Genomic DNA, 12,170 nt, shown 5'->3' with positions numbered 1-12,170 from the left:
CGGCCTCCAGAAAAGTGACACAGAGAGCAAGTCATGGTCAGCATCAGCAAAAGTGCAGGGACAGCCCCATCTGGGACACGGGTGCATGCACAGGAGGACAGCTTTTGCATGTGAGCACACGCCGTTCTGGAAAAAGTGCTGAGAAAGAAAATACTTAGCCATGTCATTCCTTGCTCCATGTATTTAATAATTTGGAGAATAAAATATTTCATTTATAGTATGCAGCGCTCTCATTCAACTTCTTCATTTCTTCTGCTCCCTTATGGTGTTCCTTCCTTACGTTGTTCCTCTCACTGCATTTATTTTCCCTTCCTTCACGCTCCTTGTCGGACAGTGAACCTTCAGAGCCAAACAGATGAACCTTCAGCGCTTAATGTAAAGATATTTTATATTTCAGGGAGATTCTTCTTTTCAGAGACAGCCCAGAGCTTCTGGACCGTAGCTGAGTAGGCTCTTCATTACGGGGGTTGTCCTTAACTTCACGTCTTATGCAGTAACAGCAGCTAATCCTGAAGCAATTTTTTTTAAAAGCCAGTTTTGTTGCACTGGATACATCTGACCAATGGTTTCCTAGTAAACCCAGCTACAGCTGAATAACAGCTGAGATCAAAGTTTAGCTGGTATGCAAGTGCCTGTCTGTGCATGTAGCAGGTGGGACAAAGAAATGCCAGGATGGGTGTTGCTGATTCATTCAAAGCAAAGTGCTTTGAATCAGTATTGGTGCCTCACCTCTTTCACAAAGGTAAGGGTCGGTTTCTGTGCTCTGACTGCTGGAGAAGAAATGGAAAATAACAAGTACAGAACGTAAAAAATAAGGTACTACAGGCATTGTAAATGTGGTAGTTAAAGTATACGAGATAGGAAAAGGAGCCTCCAATCTTGCCAAGGAATTTTGTCCTTTCATCGCTGTGCAGATAAATTACTTTTAAACCATTTGCTTTGGTTTTGAATGTCTAGAATTCAGAGTTAATCTGAACAGAACCAAAGTTTATAGTAGGCACCAGGGCAGGTTTGTTTTCCAATGGCTTTTCCAGGGACCCGCCGTTCCAGACTTCACAGGATAAACTGAGGGGGGAACAGCTCAGAAATTCTGGAAACAGTTCTGTAGCCCTCTTGGTCAGACGCTGAGAAAAACACGCTGAGATTGAGTTACATCGGAGATGCACAGAGACGCAGCAATGAAATCACTAAAAACCTGAATCCTTCAGGGTTTTCCTCTGTATGAACTCCAGATAAATCACAGAGGCAAATCCTTATTTCTTAATAGGTGCGGAGGGACTCCAATTCAGCTGGCCACAGGAGACAAGCTGGGGTGGGCACAGCAGGCAGGGCATGAGTGTCCAGTTCAGGATGGTCTCACCTGGGGCCTTTACGCTGGTGTGGAAAGAGCTGAGCAAGAGCCGTCATAGGGGAGGGTGGCTTGAACGGCGACTACGGAGATTGGACAGTGATACCCTGGCTGAGATTGCTGCAGTGACAAACTTTGGTGTTACCACCGCATCTCTGCTTCTGTTCAACTCATCTTCCACCCCCTACCCTCCATGGGAATGATTTATGACACATTTCGACCCCCTGCAGACAGCACCCTGAACCAAAGTTTGCTGAGGAATTCAGATTTGTTGGCTGCAATGCAAAGGGAGGGATTTAGTCATAATAAAACAACAGCCTGTCACAAGAAAGATCTACCTGTTCTGTCTTCACAGGAAAATCAACCATGCTGCCTTAGTGAGTTGTAGGGCTGGATCCCTTCAGCATCTGTGTGATACCTAAATCACATAGGGTCTTGTGTAAGATATATCGCAATATTCCTTAGAGAAAAGTGGATGGATCACTCTTAAGAGCTACCATTTATGCTGGTGTCTCTCAGGACCACATTTTAACCCTCTTCCCAAAAACATACAGAAGGACTGTTCCTGCTGTGAGGAAAAATAGAAACTTTTGTTATAGCCTTTGCCCAGAGTGGTCTTTTCTTCTGAATGATGGAAATGTGTCATCTGGGGTATTTTCTGGTATTCCTCTCCAGAGAAAGGAGGAGTGTGAATCTCACAATAGCCCATGTTTCCAGGAAGTTTCAAGCTTCATTTTGTTGGCTGAAGAGCTCCGAGGGAGCAGACCAGCCAGGGCCAGTGGAGCATTTTCCCCTTCCCGATGTTCCAGCCCATCTCCGTGGCTGCACAACACCCATGCACTGAGGCTCCCAGGTCGTGTTTGTGCTCTGCGGTGAGCACAGCACGAGGACTCCTGAGCTGGCGCCAGACACCTTGGTGCTTCTGCATGGCGTCACATGGACTTATCGCTCATCTTTGATTCAGCAACCTGAAATCCCGGGATTGGCAGAGGGCCGGGAACAGGGCAGCTTCCAACCTGTCCTCCCTCCTTCTTAGTTATTGGTTCATAACAACCACAAACACACCGCAACCCTTAACAGGAGAATGAGGGAGAATGCTTCAGCCTTGTGCTCAACGTTTCTCCAAGCAGCTGGATAGGTTACCTGGCTGCACCTCCAACTGAGAGTCACATACTCTGGGCCAGGGGATGAGCAGAGAACAGAGCCTTACTGAAGCTAACCTGAGAGGTGCCAGGTGCCATAAAAAATGTGCACAACAAAGACACTTCTCAACATGCATTTAGGGCTCCAAATTGCATTTCCTTTGCTTCTGGGATTTTGCTGTATAGGCAATTGTGTCAAGCAGGTTTAAAGGGCAATTACCCGGGCAGTGAGGCATCCAGAGGAGGTGGACTTAAAGAAAACCTTGTATTCGCATAGCCCCCAGCAAACTCTGGGGCAACTGAAGTCCGAGTTCAGATCATATGTGTCTCTAACCTTGGCAATCCTGGCATAGTTATGGACACAGGGAAGTTTAGATCCGTGCCAATGATGCTCTCACTAGACCCTGATATGACCCTCTAGGTCAACAGTGCAGGTCCAAGTCAGCAGACACAGAAAATCTCATTGTTATAGCTGCCATTTAGCAGTCTGGGGTGATAATTTTCCTGATCTTGGTCTCTTTCCCAGAAAAGTGTGCGACTATCTCACCCGGGTTACAGGCTAAGACGGGATGCAAGGACAGGCAGGATGGTTTAGTTACAGCTAGCCAGGTTAGGCACAAGTCACATTTTGGAGCAGCAGGGAGAGCTTGCAAACTTACAGTCAAGAAATACCAAAGAGTTGCCCATTGCACAGTATTGCGCTACCACTCTTTTGGATGAAAAGACCGTTCTTGGGTGCTATTTCTTCAGTGCCTCCCTAGAAACATGGGCGCACTGGCTTTGAGCCTCCAAGCCATGATTCCTATTCTCACAATCACCACTACAGTTAAGCCTATTTTTCATCTGGGCAAGCTCTGTTTTTCAAAGCCCCTGGAAGTCTGTTCCAGAACTTTGTTGATCTGATGCTTAGGAAATTTCATCTAATTTCCAGACTAAATTTACTCCAGGCCAATTAAAACCTACTTGTTCTTGTGCCAACATTTTTTCTTTCACTCCAGTATTTCTTTTTGCTCCTGGCTATTTTTACCTTTCGTGTGCAACAGCACTCATTTCCCCTCTCAGCCTTTGTTGCGCTAAGCTAAAAAGCCAAGCTCTGCAGTCTCCTCTTGGATGACAAGTTCTCTGTCCTCTTGTCCATGCCCTGGCACTTCCCTGGCACCTTCTTGGTCTGAATGACTCATTCATGGACATGTATGACCAGACCTGGAGGAGATATTTCAGACATGTTCTTACCAATACCTCGCACTTTCCCAGGCAGTAAATACAAAGACCTGCAAAATATTGCTCCTGAAGGTAAATTAGACACATGTATCACTCTTACCTATTTCCTCTTCCACTTCTCTTGACCCAGGGGGAATTTCTTTCATCCATTCTGGAATCGTCCATGTGTCAGAGAATACAATGCATCTCTTGAGTAGTATTAACAGCAGATCTGCTGATTTGTGACTTTGGGGTCCAAATGGCAAATTGCAGCTATCCATCCTCAGTCACAGCATTTTGACCCTTCCTCTAACGGATATCTCTTGGGTTCTGGGTAGAAGGCAAAGGTACAATTGAAGAACACCGCTTTGAAGTTGATTCGGTATTTTGAAGAGCCAAAAAGAAGAGGAGCAAACCCCACAGGGAATCATTTCTAGATGAAAGGACAGCTAGCTGGAGACTAAGTCCTTTCCACTTAGTAATGTTTGTTTTTTATGCTTTTTCTTTTTTCTTTTCTTTTCTTTTCTTTTCTTTGATAAAACATTCAGTCTTTCATAAGCAACGTGATGGATTTGGCAAGTAAAAGTTGTATCTGGAATGGAGATGCTAGTAGGACATGTGGATTGTTGTTATTTTACACGTAATTAATAACTTGATTATGACACACTACACAGATATTGCCATCAGCATCAGAGCTACACTTTGCTGAACTCCTACTCAGACCGTATGTTTCCTGATGGGAAGCAAGAAGTCAGTCAGGCTTTCCACATATTTCATCTACAGGGTGAATTTCACCCACCAATGAACTGTTTTCACCCACTAATTTCACCCACGTACCTTCTTTGAATAATAGTGCCACTGTATTGATTTTACAGATGATGAGTCCCCGGCCAAGGGAAATGTAAGGGCAATATTTTTATTCTGGCCTGAATTTAAGCTTCTTGGTTTTCACCGGTGATGAGTGTCAGCTTCAGCTCCTAGAGACATCACTCTGAGCCTGGAAATCATCTTCATTATTACTGCATATACTCAAGTAACAGATACGTATTTTTTCTGGATTTTGCCTTTCAAAATTGTGGTGAAATCATTATTCTCATCTATTAAAAAATTATGATAATGTGTTATTAGGTACCGGCCAGGGAATGCAGTCAGACAAATGCAATACTAAAGTGTTGCCAATTCTTGTGATTTTTATCTGGCCCTTTATTACATGTTTTAAAAACCCCAGACCTTGGAGTCATGGGATTAGATACAAATCTCAGGTTTCTCTTCTTTGTTTTTTCTTTTCATAAAGGGAAGGAAAGAAAGTTTGAAAACTTCATGTATGTATACTCTGTTGATTCAAAAAACAGATGAAAAAAACTGACTGGCAAAGAGAATTTTAAAATGTAAATAAAAATTGGAAACTGTTAAAGAATATTTCACTATATATCCAAAAAAGCATAAAGCTACAGCTGAAAGAGAAGATTAGACTTTTTTTTTTTTTAAGTTGCTTTACAAGGGAAGTGAATACGGCTATGAAAAGAATAATAAAACTTCAATATGTAATAACTGGGGAAGCTTAAAAGTAAAAATTAGAAACTAGAAATTCTAGAGATCTACTGGGAAAGAGAGACCACAGGGAGGAAAAGGAGGACACCAACATTGGGACAATAAGTAAGAGTTTTCAATGTATCAAAAACAGAAATAATCCTAAAGGTGATATGGATTCATGGATGGATGGATGTGGAAGAACAAGGCAGACCCGTAAATAGTAATTCAGAAGAGGTAAATGTCTTCAGAAAACATTTGCATTTGAGTTTGGGGAAAATTACAGATACTAGATATATAGACAATGAAGATTAAATACTTCCTATTGCAATAGAAAAGGTATGTAAAAGAATAGCTAGTAAAATCAGTTATTTAGATCCTAGATATCTGCACAACTATCATCCCAGAGTTACAGAAGAATTAGCCAAGGAACAGTATGCGCTATTGAGTTTGATATATAACTTATATCCTGGGAATAGAAGCAGTACTTCTGGAACAGCAAAATAGAACGACTGAGGTAACTTTGGGACTATTGGCCAGACATCAGTCAGGGACAAAATAATGAAATAATTTACATGGGACTTCACTGAAAAGAATTAACACCAATCAGCATGCAAAATAATGTTCATCAAACCAATCTCATATGTTTTGATAGACAAAATAACAGTATTGATGTACCATATTTCCATGGGAATTGTGTGAATCATACCACAAAATTTCTGTATGAAATTGGAACCACTCGACAATCAGCATGATATAAATTAAAGGGATAAAAATGCCAGAGAGGTAAAATGCATATATAAATGCTTATTTACATCATCTTTAATTCAATTCATTTTATAGTTGTGCTCCATAGGGGTTTGTTTGTGGCCTTACGCTATTCAACATTTTTGTCAGTGGCTAAGAAAAAAGATGAACGCTGTTACGGATAAACCTAGCAGATGACACTGAGATTGGCAAGAACAGTAAAACTGACGACAGATCGCTAACAGAAGGTGGTTCTCTGTGATGGACAAGCTGAGCACAAGCTGAACATTTGTACTTTTATATGACCAAATGTAAGACCTATGCTAAGAAATGATACATACGGGCATGATTTACCAAACAGAGGTGGGGGACGTGGTTTGACTCTGTCTGGAAGGCAGCAACTACAGAAGGGACTTGGAGGCCATGGGGGACACTGGCTGAACATCCAACAAGTCAGAGGGATCTTGTGAGCCATGAATTATAAATCAGGGAAGAAGGAAATGGAACAGGTTGCCCAGAGAGGTTGTGGAGTCTCCTTCGCTGGAGATATTCAAAACCCGCCTAGATGCGATCCTGGGCAATGTGACGTAGATGACCCTGCTTGAGCAGGGGGGTTGGACTAGATGATCTCCAGAGGTCCCTTCCAACCTTGGCCGTTCTGTGATTCTGTGATTCTGTGAAATGCGTAAAGTGGTACAAACACTACTGAAATCCTGTCTCCAGTGCTGGTAGAAGTTGAGACAAGTTGCAATTCTGGTCAATAGAAGGGCGAAGGAATGACTGTGCAACTGGAAAAACGTGCTGCGAAAACCTCAATCTCTTTAGTTTGGAGAAGATTAAATGTTGGTTTTGGAGAAGATGGCTAGTTGTCTTCATAGCAGACATACTCCAGTTCGGTCAGAGCGATGGGCTTTGAAGCAGGAATAAATTCCAGAAGACCATGTTTTGCAGGAGGTCAAAACAAACCCAAAGACCAGAACAGTCCCTCCTGGGCTTAAAATGCATTCTCTTCACCAACAGAAATGCACTACAGTTTTATCTCGATTATAGACGTCAGTATGAGTCAGTCTTGTGATTCTGGCCCAGGACACAGACTCACCATCTTTTTGCTGGATTCTGGACACCAGAAATGGAGGTACTTCAGTCCCACCTGAGGCCCAGGTCTAAATGTCTAAAGTATCTGAAAATGCTTGGTCTCCAGAGAGCGTGGGGTAGTCCCACAGGGAGGACTGGTCTCCGCAATGCCATGCAGCATTCTGCACTGACAAGCTGGTGAGATAGAAATGTGGGAGCTTCCCTCAGCAGACAGCTGAAGTCACTTCACCAGTTCTTGGGGGTTTATTTCTCCGCCATCCTCAACTCACGCTCACCTGTTATGTTCTCACTACGCTTAAGTTAGCAGCCTTATGCCCACTTTTCTTACACTCTCTCCGTGCTGAGGTCAGGACCTAGATCTGCTTTCTCCCTCAGCTCTTCCTGGAAGGAAAACGGATTTCAAATAGATTGTAACTGCCCATTTCAATGGGGTTCTGGTTTCCACCTGGTGCCTGGACTCCCAGTGGTGGCTCCAGATGAAGCTGCTAGGGCTATTGTTTCACCTTGAAGTTGGGCTATGCTTTTAGCTTTCCACAGTCATTGTGTCCCAAACAGCATCCTCCCCCTGGAAGAGGGGTGGCGGAGGGGAGGAAGAACAGAGATATTTGAAAGGCTCCAAGCACAGCTGAAAATCTGATCCAGGTCTGGTTTCAGAATACCCAGCCAGTGCTGCTCTAAACTTCCTTCCCAGCTATCTGTACATGATGCAGCAGTAAGTGTGTGTCTACCAGCATCTCTGCTATTGCCTCCGTGCCTCCTGATACAGTACAATTTCCTTCCATTACTGGGAGAATTGAGAATAAAACCCCAGGTGAGGGAAAAAGCAGGGAAAGGATGCAGCCATAAACTGAAGCTCTGGACAACACTCATAAGAGCTACAAGGAGGGGAATAAAACAGTCAAGGGACAAACTCAACGGCCTCCAAGCGCTATCTCTCCCTCCTACCTTTCACCTGATTGTCCTGATGTAAGTCCTTCTGGGAAGGGTTTGTCTTTGCTCCAGTGGCACAGCAGGCTCATTTGTGCCCTAGCTGGCACTTCAATAAACCTGCTTAGCAATAAAAATTAGGTAGGGGGGTTCGTAACATACAGAGCGCCGGGAATTTGAAACTGCAGAACACCTCCCTTCTGGCTTGGCAGTCCTTCTGCATCCCTGCATCTCCATCTGCACGGAGGATAAAGGCTTCGGGGAGAATAAAAGCCTTGGTCATGCACTAAAGCAGCAGGGCTTGATGGAGAGAGCGAGGCACATTGCAGCTCCGCAGAAAGCGGTGGCGAAATTCTCGTTGAGTTCAGCGGGGTCAGGACTTCATCTAATGCTTTTTGTTGAGGTTTCGCATATGGTTGCTGCTGGTTACTCTTGGGACACAGGTCTTTCAGGTGAAATAGCTTAGGTTATAGGTCCTGCAGCAAAAAGGAAGAAGAAGAATGAAATTCAGTAGAGAGTCCAATGGAGTCTGCTGGAATTCCTCGGAGGGAAGAGAAGGTTTTGTCCTATTCCTGGGTATACGGCAGCATAGCAGAGCCCTTTCTGCTCGCTGTATCACATGGCTAATAAAACTCCTGTGCGCCACGCTCAGCAGATGGTTTTGTGGCTGATGCATGAACCAGAATAAGATCCTGTTCCCTTTCCCTGCAGCTTTCCTGGCTCTGCAGCACTAGAAAGAGCAAAGGTCGCCTGTGAGTTACTGTATATGTTGATAATACAGCAGGGCAGGCCTGCTAAACTCTGACAGTTTGAATGAGGAATCATCGAAGGGGGAAAAAAGAGAAAGAGCGAGATGAGTGAGATTTCAAACGCTGCGTTGAGAGACACTGCAGAGTCTTTCATCAGAAGGGGGAAGGTATTTTAAAAGCTGCCTCCGCTGAGTGAGACTTTGCAGGGCTGTGGCGACGTAGCAAACTTCGAGGTTGACCTTCTCCAACTGTGCCTTCTTCCTGCACCAGAAATGTTCCCAGACTGTGCCTGGACCCCTACGCCACATGTTTAAGCTTCCTGATGACTGGTTCACTCTTCTCACTTCCCTTTCACAGGCCCATGTAGAAGCAGCCTGGGGACGCGGGAGGTCCACTGGTGACAGGCTGCAACTCCATGAGTCCTAGCTGGCCTTGACAAGCAATTTTACGTCCTGCAGTTCGAATACAAGCCATACTCAGAGTTAGACTCATGCATATATTTGCACAGCTCTGCATGGAGATATAAATGGAGCACTAAAGAGTGTTTTCGTGGCAACTTGTTTTGTGGACGAGCGCTGCAAGGTGCGGAGATGCACCAGAAATAAAATCAGTGGGTGAGGTTTGCCGGGGTGGCCAATCATGGGAGACCTGCTGAGCACGTCAGAGGCCTGAGGTACCCAAAATATAATCATGGAAGAAATAAAAGGAAGATGTTGCTTTTTGCAGCTTGATTTGCCTTAATGTCACATAACATTAAGCACTCTACCCATCCAAACTTCAGCACAAATTTTGATTACCATGTGAGAATCGAGGCAAGAGAGGAACAGGGTGTCTGCAGTAATCTCAGAGACTAAAAATAAAGTGTGGCTTAAGAGTTCAGAGGATTTAAAATAAAGCCTGTCTTTTGTTTTCTAAGAGTTTTAGAGTATGGTCACTTTATACATTCAGGAGGGCTAGAAAATTTACTTTGAGATAAATAAATAAATGAATGAAAGCTGGGATTGTATCATAATTTTTGCCTCTGGCAGTCTGGACGCTAGAAATGAAATCCTGGCTTCAGGAATGCCTGGGAAAAGAGGGTCATAACCATCCTGGAGCCAAGAAAACACCACTCACTTTCAAGGCCCGAGCTCTCACCCAACTTCAGTGTTTGTTCAGCTCCTGGCTCTGCAGCAGGTTTCTCGGGGATGTTGATACCCAAAGCAAGACAAAGGCCTGCCAGGAAGAGCTGGGCCTGTCATGGGACAGGAGAAGGACTACACAAGATGCTGAACATCCCATCCAGGCAGGGTTACCAGACAGCTAGAGGTTTCCAGACATTTCCTTTTGTTCTCCTCTATAAGCACTGTCCGCCTTGATTGTGAGGACTTTCAATCTTTGTTTAGGACTTTCAGACACCCGGTGGACCTAGACCCAATGGTCAGACTGCCCCAGTCCAGCTGCTGGTCACGCAGCACTGTGCCGGTGCATGTCTGCTCAGGAAAGTCCAGGCAGAATCGATTTCTTAAGACATCTCCACCTCTCCAGGTGGAACAAAGCGGTGGCAATGCTGTCTCCCCCATCTGCTTGTCTTCCCCATTCACCGACTCTGTAGTCTGCAGGACAGGGATTGTTTCCCACAGCACCAAGAGCAGTGGTAACCCAGCCAAGCCGAGCCTCCAGGCAGCTGGTGCCCTTCTCCCAGATGCTGGCAGGAGGAATGCTTTGGCCATGTTGCAGGTACCCATGGCAGAGGTTTAAAATCAGACTTCACTAACTGGCTGCCTCAGTTGGGCCTTTTTCCCCTGGAGTAAGGAAGAAGCTGTCCTCAGGGGTTTCTTTGCCTGTGTTCCCACAGAGCAAAACGTTTTACGGATGAACAGAAACCAGATGCTCCGGGAGGATACAAAAAGCAAGGAAAGCAAGTCCTCCTCATCTCTCCGCCCTTCTTTGCTGTTTCTTTCATCCAGAAAGAACAAGATAATTTATAATGAACTAATCCCCAAGGTGCTCCAAGGTGCTGCAAGGTGTCTTAGCCCTAGCCTCCTCTGCTCTTGTACGAGTGATGACCTGAGACATGGGTGATGAGTTTGAAACTGTTGCTGACTCAAGCTCCTCCAATGTTTCTTTCCCCTCATGGGGCAAAAGAAAAGTTTTTTCCTTTGGTCAGAGGAAGAGGATGATGGATGGGTTGTCCTCTCCCTGCTCAAATGCTCCCAGAAAAGCTGAGCAGGAAAGGTGGTGGACTTTATCTCCAAGATGTCTGTGCAGAAATAAGTCTGATGATGTGGATGGGGACACTGAAGATGGTGAAAGCAACAAACTCAAGGGCTCGCTTGTAAGAAAAGACGAATGAAGAGTGTAAACAAGGCAGTCACAACTTCCTGAGTCTGTAGGTAGCCTGAGGCAATGGGTTCCATAGGTGTCACGGGCAGATTTTGACTGTACTGCTGCTCCGCAGGAGTTAGCTCTCCCCCTAAGATGTTTCTGTGGGGCAGGAAGTGACAAGGATTCAACACAGAAAAGCTGGGTGAAAGGACAACACATATTTCAGGATTTGGCCTGCTACCAAGAGACTATTTCTCCTTGTAGAGCGGTGCTAAAGTCTTTTAACACGTGACACAAGAGTGAGGGAGGGTAAGAAAATTCCTTTTTCAGAATTTTGGGACTTCTGAAGGTAGAAAATAAATAAAGCAATTCTCTGGAGGCAAGCAGAGAATTTCGCACGGCCAGAGAGGAACGGCCGCTTCTTCTGCAGCACTCTGCAGGCCCCCACGTCTCCACCGCTGACTCCCGCGCTGCCTTCTCCAACCTGAAGAGCCCCTCCCTGCTGCCTCCCCCACTCTTTCTTCCACCAAGGACTCCAATAAATAGCAAACAGCTGCCGGGGCTCATTCCTTGCTGGTATATAATGCTAAGAAGTGTCCAAATGGAGCTTAAAAAAAGAAAAAAAATCCTCTAATATCAGCATACCTTCCCTAAACTGCTTCCAGCGTAACCGTTCCACACAAATCATCCCATAAACACTTTTGAAGCTCCCAGTAAACCGTGCACGGCCCCCACTGATGTTATTAGAGGACTCTTCGGAGTAAATTGAGAGCAGACGGCTACTGCCAGTGCCAGAGTCCTCCTTTTTTTCTTCTCTCCCTTTTTCTCCTGCTCCTCAGGGCTCCCCCGGTCTTGGTTAGTGCAGAGGGAACCACGATGCTGGGACCCTCTTTTTGGTGATCTGCTGTCCAGCTATCCTCGTGCAATAATGCAGTGGCTGTGGGGAGGCAGGGTGGAAAGGGAGGGCTGGCAACCAGCACCATTTCCAACAGCTGCGATTGCAAATTGTTCCTGTGGCCAGAAGCCTGGGCCTGGCCCAGATTAGCCCAAAGGTAGCTGCACATGGGTGTGTTGGAAATCTCATTCATCAGAGCTGCTGCCCTGATAAAATGAGCTGTTCTGTGA

Source organism: Struthio camelus, chromosome 1 (assembly GCF_040807025.1).
Source record: "Struthio camelus isolate bStrCam1 chromosome 1, bStrCam1.hap1, whole genome shotgun sequence".
Lineage (NCBI taxonomy): Eukaryota > Metazoa > Chordata > Aves > Struthioniformes > Struthionidae > Struthio > Struthio camelus.
The sequence above is the reverse complement of the archived record's forward strand: the minus strand, read 5'-3'. Positions refer to the sequence as shown.